The 12,944-nt window shown below is 45.8% G+C and overlaps 1 protein-coding gene across 4 annotated transcripts in view; it reads left to right on the top strand.

Annotated features, from left to right (window-relative positions):
* The first annotated feature begins 2,889 nt into the window (after positions 1–2,889).
* Positions 2,890–12,944, top strand: part of LOC118375361 (synaptotagmin-C-like) — a 58,478-nt gene continuing 48,423 nt past the window's right edge. For 2 of the 4 annotated variants that reach the window (XM_052491451.1, XM_052491449.1), the window contains exon 1: positions 2,890–3,155. The gene's annotated coding sequence lies outside the window, so the exon portion shown is untranslated. Of the gene's footprint in view, positions 3,296–12,944 lie in introns of all 4 variants that reach the window. The other 2 variants (XM_052491450.1, XM_052491448.1) reach the window with 1 other exon arrangement.

Raw genomic sequence — 12,944 nt, 5'->3', positions numbered from 1 at the left:
CAGATCCCTCCCAAATCTTGAATATGTCAATAAACAGATCTTGAGAAAGGGAATTAACAGGATAGATCCTTAAAGACGAGTGTGTATGTGTGGGTGTGAGATCAATAAGGCCAGTATATCATGGTAAGTGTGTGTTTGTGTGCGTGTGAGATCAATAAGGCCAGTATATCATGGTAAGTGTGTGTTTGTGTGCGTGTGAGATCAATAAGGCCAGTATATCATGGTAAGTGTGTGTTTGTGTGGGTGTGAGATCAATAAGGCCAGTATATCATGGTAAGTGTGTGTTTGTGTGCGTGTGAGATCAATAAGGCAAGTATATCATGGTAAGTTTGTGTTTGTGTGCGTGTGAGATCAATAAGGCCAGTATATCATGGTAAGTGTGTGTTTGTGTGCGTGTGAGATCAATAAGGCCAGTATATCATGGTAAGTGTGTGTTTGTGTGCGTGTGAGATCAATAAGGCAAGTATATCATGGTAAGTGTGTGTTTGTGTGCGTGTGAGATCAATAAGGCAAGTATATCATGGTAAGTTTGTGTTTGTGTGCGTGTGAGATCAATAAGGCCAGTATATCATGGTAAGTGTGTGTTTGTGTGCGTGTGAGATCAATAAGGCAAGTATATCATGGTAAGTTTGTGTTTGTGTGCGTGTGAGATCAATAAGGCCAGTATATCATGGTAAGTGTGTGTTTGTGTGCGTGTGAGATCAATAAGGCAAGTATATCATGGTAAGTTTGTGTTTGTGTGCGTGTGCTCTAAAAGGGGAAGATAAGTGTCATGTCAGTGCTTGTTCTAAAAGCGACACAGTCTCAGTTTGGACAGTGGCTGCTGCTGCTGTAGGCCAGGCTTTTACTTTCTCTCTTCTCAATCCCATTTGCCTCTCTTCTACTCTACTTGTCCTCTTCCTATCTCACTTTTATATCCACTCTGTCTGTTTCTGACCTGTCCTTTCACATTCTGTCTCTCTCCTCCCCTCTCTCACACTGTATCATCCCCGTCCTTTCATCCTCTCTCAGCCTCTCTCTCGCTCTGTGCTCTGCAGTGACAGTTAACAGAGGCAGCTGTTTACCGTCATTTATACATCAGTCATCCCTCGCTCTGGGGGTTCTCCACTCGGACACTCTCTCTCTCCATCCACCATCACCCTCTTTTCCTCTCTGTGATCAGATGAGTGATCAGATGAGAGAAGTAATTATGACTTATTATGACTGTCTGGGATCAGATGATCAGGAGGGAAGTAATTATGACTTATTATGACTGTCTGGGATCAGATGATCAGGAAGGAAGTAATTATGACTTATTATGACTGTCTGGGATCAGATGATCAGGAAGGAAGTAATTATGACTTATTATGACTGTCTGGGATCAGATGATCAGGAGAGAAGTAATTATGACTTATTATGACTGTCTGGGATCAGATGATCAGGAGAGAAGTAATTATGACTTATTATGACTGTCTGTGATCAGATGATCAGGAGGGAAGTAATTATGACTTATTATGACTGTCTGTGATCAGATGATCAGGAGGGAAGTAATTATGACTTATTATGACTGTCTGGGATCAGATGATCAGGAGAGAAGTAATTATGACTTATTATGACTGTCTGGGATCAGATGATCAGGAGAGAAGTAATTATGACTTATTATGACTGTCTGGGATCAGATGATCAGGAGAGAAGTAATTATGACTTATTATGACTGTCTGGGATCAGATGATCAGGAGGGAAGTAATTATGACTTATTATGACGGTCTGTGATCACTTGGAAGTATTACTTACACACATATAATTATGGTAGAAATGTGAGAATTGCCCTGTTAATACTAGACTATTTACTGTACATAACACAGGATATCAGTATGGCCAGTAAGGGTAAGAGAGTTATCATTTTCAGTGGTAGTCAAGACAAAGTCTCTTGTCCCAAAACAACCATTCTCATTGAGGTGTATCTACATAAAGTCATACAGCATCATATATCATGTCAGCCCAAGAAGTTGGCATGTACCTTCAGTCCATCATGGCTCCTGGCTGAGTATTCTGATTATTTGACCTAAAAAACATTGTCCCTTGATAGCTTGAAATGATGAGAAGTGCTTAAAATCCCTATTTCGACTGTGGGCTGGGCCATCCTAGAGGAAAGCAGACCTTATATAGCCTGGCCTACACTATATTTCAACTACCTGTATAAATAATGTTTAGATACATTTATTTGAGACAGCAGGCATTGCCATCTAGGCAGCTTCTACGGCCTAGTCCAGCCAAAGGACAAGGCAGTTGTAATTTTCTACAGTAAACACATTTGCAACTGTAAATTAAATCAAGAGGAAAGGGTAATCATAAATACAATGCAGTCTACAATTAACACGGTAGGTAGTAACCCCATAATAAGCCTACCATGAATAACTTGCAAATGAGAGAGATGACTTGACTTACTACAGAACTTGAAATGGCTGGTGGCCTACGTAATGAGGCGTAGTCACTCACAGCCTCAAATTATGCGATGTCGAAACTCAAACTAGTAAAATCTTATGGGATGTGGCTCGGGTTGACAAAGCAATGGAATGATTCCCATCACAGTTGCCAACATTGCTACAGTTTTCAATTATTTTGGTGTTGGTGTTGTGTCACGTAGTTATATACGCCTACAGTACACACATGAAGGGAAATTATATTATCACGAAACCATGATTTGATCCTAACGAGGTGCTGCGCGCTATCACTCGTCCGGACACCATGGCACATACGTCGTGTCCCTTTGGCGGTGGGCCGAGCCACAGTGGTCTGTCCCCATCGCACCACGCGTCTCCTCACCCCCAGCAACACCCCCTCTCCTCCTCACACACTGCCTCTACCGTCCCCTCCCATCCCCGGGCTCTGCTCGGCTCTCTCTCCCCTCTCTACCACACATATACATCAGTATGTCTTTAGCACGGGTAGCGCTATACAGTCAGCGAGCAGAGAAGCCTGTTTAGTATTCCGAGCACAGGGGAAGAGAGGGAGGGAGGGAGGGGAGAGTGAAAAACAAAGAAAAAACACGGTGAGAAGACAGAAAACACATTCCAAGACAAGAAAATAGGAAAGGATGAGAGGGGAGCGGAGAGATACCATATTGTTCATTTCTCCCTCTCAGTCTACCCCTTCGCCTTATTCTTCCATCCCAGGTGCAGTATTTGAGCCCATTTTCCTGTCTTGGGGTAGAGGGCGTAATGTTGATTTTTAACGCGTCGCATCTGAAAAATAGGCTAGTGTTTGGATGAAAAGGGCAGGTAGGAGAAAGAGCAGTCTCGGATACAACATAGAGGTATGATGATATTTCTACTCACCATAATATCCTGTGTGATCTTGTGTTACCGTATGTGTTATAGTCTATCCATACTGTAGATATGTGTCACCTAACTGACTGTATGTCTGTCCGGTTCAAATATACATTTTATGCATATTTTGTGCAGTGATGTGCGAATGTAATCTATTCTAATTTAATGTATAGCCCATTGGTTCGAGCGTTATGGCATGCTTATAGTAGCCTATGTAGCCCACACTGTAGGTTATCTCTCGCGCAAGTGTGCAGTGTGCATAGCATGTATGTGGGTTTATATGTCTGTCGGGATGTAAGCCATTGCTCTCGGATAAATCCAACTTTTGAATACATGTATAGGTGTATAGGGCGAAACACACACGCAAGCACGCACAGACACACACACACACACACACACACACACACACACACACACACACACACACACACACACACACACACACACACACACACACACACACACACACACACACACACACACACACACACACACACACACACACACATCATGAATAAGACAGGGGAAACATGTAGGAGCTGAAACGAGTGTTATTCCCCTCCACCCACACCCCCTTCACCCCACCCCACCCCTCTCTCCTCTCCCTTCTCCCCTCTCCCCCCATCAAAGGCACAGTGGCTCTTGCTTTATGAGATAGACTTCCATAATTATGCAAATATGAATACGCTCATATGTAACCAAAGTCACAAGGATAGTCTCGATGGCTCACTGACTTTGACGTAAATGTAAGTGAAGTATGAAGCGAGGGCTATCCACGTGCACTGTGTGGCTGATGATAATGTTGCCATCTTAGTATTGGACCAGTGAGCTGCTCTGCATATATAGATGTGCAGCTTCTTCCACCGGCTCTAGTCTGCACATGAAGAGAGCGGAACCAGTATCCCAGGGTTCCTCACTGGCCTCTCGCTCAGCTTGGTGCTCGCGCTGTGTTTCCTGTGTGATGTTATAGATAATTTAGACACTTGCGGGAGCAGGCCTGGAGCAGAAGAGAGCCCTGCATGCAGCACAGAAGACTTCAGTGTGAGTGTGTGTGTGTGTGTGTGTGTGTGTGTGTGTGTGTGTGTGTGTGTGTGTGTGTGTGTGTGTGTGTGTGTGTGTGTGTGTGTGTGTGTGTGTGTGTGTGTGTGTGTGTGTGTGTGTGTGTGTGTGTGTGGGTGTGTTTATGTGATGATGTATGGACATAAACTGAATATTGAAACCTCCAACGTCGGATAGTTGTACTAAAAGCTTGCCTATGGGCTGTTACAGGCCAGCCTGGAGTAACCTTAAGGCTGAGTCGCAGGCAGCAAAGCTATTACCTTTAGTCAATAGACATTAATACAAGGTCTTCAATCTTGGCCTTGTATTTCTAGTGCCATCTCACAGCCAAATACAGGAGGCAGTCCTCTTTTGTAGCAGTAAAGGTATTTGGTAGTATCTATTTACCCTAGTGCATCAGTTTGACACAGTTGGATGAGCAGAGAGCACAGATGATATTGACCCAGACAGACATGACGCTGTGATGCACTGGCCTCGATAGGTAGGAAGTGATGCAAAGGTCCATGCCAGTGCTAGTGAGAAAAGGTCATGACCTCTGTGTGAGTCACGGAGGGCCTTGCATCCAGTGACTTCATGTCTTAAAGGATGAGTCGGAAGTGATAGTGCCCTTATTACACAAGTCCATGGAATACAGTAGAACAGACAGCACAGAACTGAGGAGAGGATGGTAGAGTAGAGGAGAGGATGGTAGAGGAGAGGATGGTAGAGTAGAGGAGAGGATGGTAGAGGAGAGGATGGTAGAGTAGAGTAGAGGATGGTAGAGTGGAGTAGAGGATGGTAGAGTAGAGGAAAAGATGGTAGAGTAGATGAGAGGATGGTAGAGTAGAGTAAAGGATGGTAGAGTAGAGGAGAAGATGGTAGAGTAGAGGAGAGGATGGTAGATTAGAGGAGAGGATGGTAGAGTAGAGGAGAAGATGGTAGAGTAGAGTAGAGGATGGTAGAGTAGAGGAGAGGAGAGGATGGTAGAGGAGAGGATGGTAGAGTAGAGGAGAGGATGGTAGAGTAGAGGATGGTAGAGTAGAGGAGAGGATGGTAGAGTAGAGGACAGGATGGTAGAGTAGAGGAGAGGATGGTAGAGTAGAGGAGAGGATGGTAGAGTAGGGAGAGGATGGTAGAGGAGAGGAGAGGATGGTAGAGTAGAGGAGAGGATGGTAGAGTAGAGGAGAGGATGGTAGAGTAGAGGAGAGGATTGTAGAGTGAAGGAGAAGATGGTAGAGTAGAGGATGGTAGAGTAGAGGAGAAGATGGTAGAGTAGAGGATGGTAGAGTAGAGTAGAGGATGGTAGAGTGGAGGAGAAGATGGTAGAGTAGAGGAGAAGATGGTAGAGTAGAGGATGGTAGAGTAGAGGAGATGATGGTAGAGTAGAGGAGAAGATGGTAGAGTAGAGGAGAAGATGGTAGAGTAGAGGAGAAGATGGTAGAGTAGAGGATGGTAGAGTAGAGGAGAGGATGGTAGAGTGGAGGAGAAGATGGTAGAGTAGAGGATGGTAGAGTAGAGGAGAGGATGGTAGAGTAGAGGAGAAGATGGTAGAGTAGAGGATGGTAGAGTAGAGGAGAGGATGGTAGAGTGGAGGAGAAGATGGTAGAGTAGAGGATTGTAGAGTGAAGGAGAAGATGGTAGAGTAGAGGATGGTAGAGTAGAGGAGAAGATGGTAGAGTAGAGGATGGTAGAGTAGAGTAGAGGATGGTAGAGTGGAGGAGAAGATGGTAGAGTAGAGGAGAAGATGGTAGAGTAGAGGATGGTAGAGTAGAGGAGATGATGGTAGAGTAGAGGAGAAGATGGTAGAGTAGAGGAGAAGATGGTAGAGTAGAAGAGAAGATGGTAGAGTAGAGGATGGTAGAGTAGAGGAGAGGATGGTAGAGTGCAGGAGAAGATGGAAGAGTAGAGGATGGTAGAGTAGAGGAGAGGATGTTAGAGTGGAGGAGAAGATGGTAGAGTAGAGGATGGTAGAGTAGAGGAGAGGATGGTAGAGTGGAGGAGAAGATGGTAGAGTAGAGGAGAATATGGTCGAGTAGAGGAGAGGATGGTAGAGTAGAGGAGAGGATGGTAGAGTAGAGGAGAGGATTGTAGAGTGAAGGAGAAGATAGTAGAGTAGAGGATGGTAGAGTAGAGGAGAAGATGGTAGAGTAGAGGATGGTAGAGTAGAGTAGAGGATGGTAGAGTGGAGGAGAAGATGGTAGAGTAGAGGAGAAGATGGTAGAGTAGAGGATGGTAGAGTAGAGGAGATGATGGTAGAGTAGAGGAGAAGATGGTAGAGTAGAGGAGAAGATGGTAGAGTAGAGGATGGTAGAGTAGAGGAGAGGATGGTAGAGTAGAGGAGAAGATGGTAGAGTAGAGGCTGGTAGAGTAGAGGAGAGGATGGTAGAGTGGAGGAGAAGATGGTAGAGTAGATGATGGTAGAGTAGAGGAGAAGATGGTAGAGTAGAGGAGAAGATGGTAGAGTAGAGGATGGTAGAGTAGAGGAGAGGATGGTAGAGTGGAGGAGAAGATGGTAGAGTAGAGGATGGTAGAGTAGAGGAGAGGATGGTAGAGTAGAGGAGAAGATGGTAGAGTAGAGGATGGTAGAGTAGAGGAGAGGATGGTAGAGTGGAGGAGAAGATGGTAGAGTAGAGGATGGTAGAGTAGAGGAGAGGATGGTAGAGTGGAGGAGAAGATGGTAGAGTAGAGGAGAATATGGTCGAGTAGAGGAGAGGGTGGTAGAGTAGAGGAGAGGATGGTAGAGTAGAGGAGAGGATTGTAGAGTGAAGGAGAAGATGGTAGAGTAGAGGATGGTAGAGTAGAGGAGAAGATGGTAGAGTAGAGGATGGTAGAGTAGAGTAGAGGATGGTAGAGTGGAGGAGAAGATGGTAGAGTAGAGGAGAAGATGGTAGAGTAGAGGATGGTAGAGTAGAGGAGATGATGGTAGAGTAGAGGAGAAGATGGTAGAGTAGAGGAGAAGATGGTAGAGTAGAGGAGAAGATGGTAGAGTAGAGGATGGTAGAGTAGAGGAGAGGATGGTAGAGTGGAGGAGAAGATGGTAGAGTAGAGGATGGTAGAGTAGAGGAGAGGATGGTAGAGTAGAGGAGAAGATGGTAGAGTAGAGGATGGTAGAGTAGAGGAGAGGATGGTAGAGTGGAGGAGAAGATGGTAGAGTAGAGGATGGTAGAGTAGAGGAGAGGATGGTAGAGTGGAGGAGAAGATGGTAGAGTAGAGGAGAATATGGTCGAGTAGAGGAGAGGATGGTAGAGTAGAGGAGAGGATGGTAGAGTAGAGGAGAGGATTGTAGAGTGAAGGAGAAGATGGTAGAGTAGAGGATGGTAGAGTAGAGGAGAAGATGGTAGAGTAGAGGATGGTAGAGTAGAGTAGAGGATGGTAGAGTGGAGGAGAAGATGGTAGAGTAGAGGAGAAGATGGTAGAGTAGAGGATGGTAGAGTAGAGGAGATGATGGTAGAGTAGAGGAGAGGATGGTAGAGTGGAGGAGAAGATGGTAGAGTAGAGGATGTTAGAGTAGAGGAGAAGATGGTAGAGTAGAGGAGAAGATGGTAGAGTAGAGGATGGTAGAGTAGAGGAGAGGATGGTAGAGTGGAGGAGAAGATGGTAGAGTAGAGGATGGTAGAGTAGAGGAGAGGATGGTAGAGTAGAGGAGAAGATGGTAGAGTAGAGGATGGTAGAGTAGAGGAGAGGATGGTAGAGTGGAGGAGAAGATGGTAGAGTAGAGGATTGTAGAGTGAAGGAGAAGATGGTAGAGTAGAGGATGGTAGAGTAGAGGAGAAGATGGTAGAGTAGAGGATGGTAGAGTAGAGTAGAGGATGGTAGAGTGGAGGAGAAGATGGTAGAGTAGAGGAGAAGATGGTAGAGTAGAGGATGGTAGAGTAGAGGAGATGATGGTAGAGTAGAGGAGAAGATGGTAGAGTAGAGGAGAAGATGCTAGAGTAGAGGAGAAGATGGTAGAGTAGAGGATGGTAGAGTAGAGGAGAGGATGGTAGAGTGGAGGAGAAGATGGTAGAGTAGAGGATTGTAGAGTGAAGGAGAAGATGGTAGAGTAGAGGATGGTAGAGTAGAGGAGAAGATGGTAGAGTAGAGGATGGTAGAGTAGAGTAGAGGATGGTAGAGTGGAGGAGAAGATGGTAGAGTAGAGAGAGGAGAGGAGAAGATGGTAGAGTAGAGGATGGTAGAGTAGAGGAGATGATGGTAGAGTAGAGGAGAAGATGGTAGAGTAGAGGAGAAGATGGTAGAGTAGAGGAGAAGATGGTAGAGTAGAGGATGGTAGAGTAGAGGAGAGGATGGTAGAGTGCAGGAGAAGATGGAAGAGTAGAGGATGGTAGAGTAGAGGAGAGGATGGTAGAGATAGAGAGGAGAACATGGTAGAGTAGAGGATGGTAGAGTAGAGGAGGATGGTAGAGGAGAGATGAGAAGATGGTAGAGTAGAGGATGGTAGAGTAGAGGAGAGGATGGTAGAGTGGAGGAGAAGATGGTAGAGTAGAGGAGAATATGGTCGAGTAGAGGAGAGGATGGTAGAGTAGAGGAGAGGATGGTAGAGTAGAGGAGAGGATTGTAGAGTGAAGGAGAAGATAGTAGAGTAGAGGATGGTAGAGTAGAGGAGAAGATGGTAGAGTAGAGGATGGTAGAGTAGAGTAGAGGATGGTAGAGTGGAGGAGAAGATGGTAGAGTAGAGGAGAAGATGGTAGAGTAGAGGATGGTAGAGTAGAGGAGATGATGGTAGAGTAGAGGAGAAGATGGTAGAGTAGAGGAGAAGATGGTAGAGTAGAGGAGAGGATGGTAGAGTAGAGGAGAAGATGGTAGAGTAGAGGCTGGTAGAGTAGAGGAGAGGATGGTAGAGTGGAGGAGAAGATGGTAGAGTATATGATGGTAGAGTAGAGGAGAAGATGGTAGAGTAGAGGAGAAGATGGTAGAGTAGAGGATGGTAGAGTAGAGGAGAGGATGGTAGAGTGGAGGAGAAGATGGTAGAGTAGAGGATGGTAGAGTAGAGGAGAGGATGGTAGAGCAGAGGAGAAGATGGTAGAGTAGAGGATGGTAGAGTAGAGGAGAGGATGGTAGAGTGGAGAGAAGATGGTAGGTAGAGGATGGTGGTAGAGTAGGGAGAGATGGTAGAGTGGAGAAGATGGTAGAGTAGAGGAGAATATGGTCGAGTAGGAGAGAAGGTGGTAGAGAGAGAGGATGGTAGAGTAGAGGAGAGGAGTAGAGTGAAGGAGAAGATGGTAGAGTAGAGGATGGTAGAGTAGAAGAGGAGAAGATGGTAGAGTAGAGGATGGTAGAGTAGAGTAGAGGAGGTGGAGGAGAAGATGGTGGAGGAGGATGGTAGAGTAGAGTAGAGAAGATGGTAGAGAGAGGATGGTAGAGCAGAGGAGAAGATGATGGTAGAGAGAAGATGGTAGAGTAGAGGAGAAGATAGGTAGAGTGGTAGAGTAGGGGAGAGATGGTAGAGTGGAGGAGAAGTAGAGTAGAGATGGTAGATAGAGTAGATGGTAGAGAGAGGATGGTAGAGTGGAGAGTAGAGAGAAGATGGTAGAGTAGAGGATGGTAGAGTAGAGAGAAGGATGGTAGAGTGGAGGAGAAGATGGTAGAGTAGAGGATGGTAGAGAGATGGTAGGATGGTAGAGTAGAGGAGAAGATGGTAGAGTAGATGGTAGATGGTAGAGTAGAGAGAGGATGGTAGAGTGGAGGAGAAGATGGTAGAGAGTAGAGAGGAGAGGATGGGTAGAGAGAGATGGTAGAGTAGAGGATGGTAGAGTAGAGGAGAGGATGGTAGAGTAGAGGAGAAGATGGTAGAGTAGAGGATGGTAGAGTAGAGGAGAGGATGGTAGAGTGGAGGAGAAGATGGTAGAGTAGAGGAGAATATGGTAGAGTAGAGGAGAGGATGGTAGAGTAGAGGAGAGGATGGTAGAGTAGAGGAGAGGATAGTAGAGTGAAGGAGAAGATGGTAGAGTAGAGGATGGTAGAGTAGAGGAGAAGATGGTAGAGTAGGAGGATGGTAGAGTAGAGTAGAGGATGGTAGAGTGGAGGAGAAGATGGTAGAGTAGGAGAAGATGGTAGAGTAGAGGATGGTAGAGTAGAGGAGATGATGGTAGAGTAGAGTAGAAGAAGATGGTAGAGTAGAGGAGAAGATGGTAGAGTAGAGAGAGAGGATGGTAGAGTAGAGGAGAGGATGGTAGAGAGGATGGTAGAGTAGAGAAGATGGTAGAGTGGAGGAGAAGATGGTAGAGTAGAGGAGAAGAAGATGGTAGGAGTGGTAGAGAGGAGAAGATGGTAGAGTAGAGGATGTAGAGGAGAAGATGGTAGAGTAGAGGATGGAGCAGAGTAGAGGAGAAGATGGTAGAGTAGAGGAGGAGAAGATGGTAGAGAGAGGATGGTAGAGTAGAGGAGAAGATGGTAGAGTAGAGGAGAAGATGGTAGGTAGAGGAGTAGAGGAGAGGATGGTAGAGCAGAGAGAAGATGGTAGAGTAGAGTAGAGGATGGAGAGGATGGTAGAGTGGAGAGAAGATGGAAGATGGTAGAGTAGAGAGAGGATGGTAGAGTGGAGAGAAGATGGTAGAGTAGAGGATGGTAGAGTAGATGAGAGGATGGTAGAGTGGAGAGAAGATGGTAGAGTAGAGAGATGATGGCAGGATGGTAGAGTGGTAGGAGAAGAAGGAGAGAGATGGTAGATGGTAGAGTAGAGAGAAGATGGTAGGATGGTAGAGTAGGATGGTAGAGATGGTAGATGGTGGAGGAGGAAGATGGTAGAGTAGAGAAGAGTAGAGTAGAGGATGGTAGAGTAGAGGAGAGGATGGTAGAGTGGAGGAGAAGATGGTAGAGAAGATGGTAGATGGTAGAGTGGAGAGAAGAGAGAAGATGGTAGAGGAGTAGAGAGGAGAGGATGGTAGAAGAGTAGAGGAGAAGATGGTAGAGTAGAGAGGAGAGAGATGGTAGATGGTAGAGTAGAGGAGAAGATGGTAGAGAGTAGAGGATGGTAGAGTAGAGAGAGAGGATGGTAGAGTGGAGGAGAAGATGGTAGAGTAGAGGATGGTGATGGTAGAGGGATAGAGTAGATGGGAGAGAAGATGGTAGAGTAGAGGATGGAGAGAGAAGATGGTAGAGTAGAGGAGAGGATGGTAGAGTAGAGGAGAGGATGGTAGAGTAGAGGAGAGGATGGTAGAGTAGAGAGGAGAGGAGATGGTAGAGTAGAGGATGGTAGAGTAGAGGAGAAGATGGTAGAGTAGAGATGGAGGATGGTAGAGGAGAAGATGGTAGAGTAGAGGAGAAGATAGAGTAGAGATGGTAGAGGATGGTAGATGGTAGAGGAGATGATGGTAGAGTAGAGGAGAGGATGGTAGAGTAGAGGAAGATGGTAGAGTAGAGGATGGTAGAGAAGATGGTAGTGGAGAGGAGAAGATGGTAGAGTAGAGGATGGTAGAGTAGAGAGAAGAGTAGAAGGATGGTAGAGTAGAGGAGAAGATGGTAGAGTAGAGGATGGTAGAGTAGAGAGAGAGGATGGTAGAGTAGAGAAGAAGATGGTAGATGGTAGAGTAGATGGTAGAGTAGAGGAGGATGGTAGAGTGGAGGAGAAGAGAGTAGAGTAGAGGATGGTAGAGTAGAGAGAAGATGGTAGAGTAGAGGATGGTAGAGTAGAGGAGAAGATGGTAGAGTAGAGGATGGTAGAGTAGAGGAGAAGATAGAGGAGAGATGGTAGAGTAGAGGAGAGGATGGTAGAGTAGAGGAGAAGATGGTAGATGGTAGAGGATGGTAGAGAGATGATGGTAGAGTGGAGAGAGAAGAGGAGAAGATGGTAGAGTAGAGGAGAAGATGGTAGAGTAGAGGAGAAGATGGTAGAGTAGAGGATGGTAGAGTAGAGGAGAGGATGGTAGAGTAGAGGAGAAGATGGTAGAGTAGAGGATGGTAGAGTAGAGGAGAGGATGGTAGAGTAGAGGAGAAGATGGTAGAGTAGAGGATGGTAGAGTAGAGGAGAGGATGGTAGAGTGGAGGAGAAGATGGTAGAGTAGAGGATGGTAGAGTAGAGGAGAGGATGGTAGAGTAGAGGAGAAGATGGTAGAGTAGAGAGAAGATGGTAGAGTAGAGGAGAGGATGGTAGAGTAGAGGAGAGGATGGTAGAGTAGAGAGAGGATGGTAGAGTAGAGGAGAAGATGGTAGAGAGAGTAGAGGATGGTAGAGGAGATAGAGAGGTAGAGAAGATGGAGAGGATAGAGTAGAGATGGTAGAGAGGAGAAGATGGTAGAGTAGAGGAGAAGATGGTAGAGTAGAGGAGGAGAGATGGTAGAGTAGAGGAGAAGATGGTAGAGTAGAGGAGAAGATGGAGAGAGAGGATGGTAGAGTAGAGGAGAAGGATGAGTAGAGATGGAGGTAGGTGGTAGGTAGAGAGGATGGTAGAGTAGAGGAGAAGATGGTAGAGTAGAGGATGGTAGAGTAGAGGAGAAGATGGTAGAGTAGAGGAGAAGATGGTAGAGTAGAGGATGGTAGAGTAGAGGAGAGATGGTAGAGTAGAGGAGAAGATGGTAGAGTAGAGTAGAGTAGAGAGAGGATGGTAGAGTAGAGGAGAAGATGGTAGAGTAGAGGATGGTAGAGTAGAGGAGAGGATGGTAG

This window comes from Oncorhynchus keta, chromosome 32 (genome assembly GCF_023373465.1).
Source record: "Oncorhynchus keta strain PuntledgeMale-10-30-2019 chromosome 32, Oket_V2, whole genome shotgun sequence".
In the NCBI taxonomy this organism is placed as follows: Eukaryota; Metazoa; Chordata; class Actinopteri; order Salmoniformes; family Salmonidae; genus Oncorhynchus; species Oncorhynchus keta.
The sequence above is the reverse complement of the archived record's forward strand: the minus strand, read 5'-3'. Positions and strand labels throughout refer to the sequence as shown.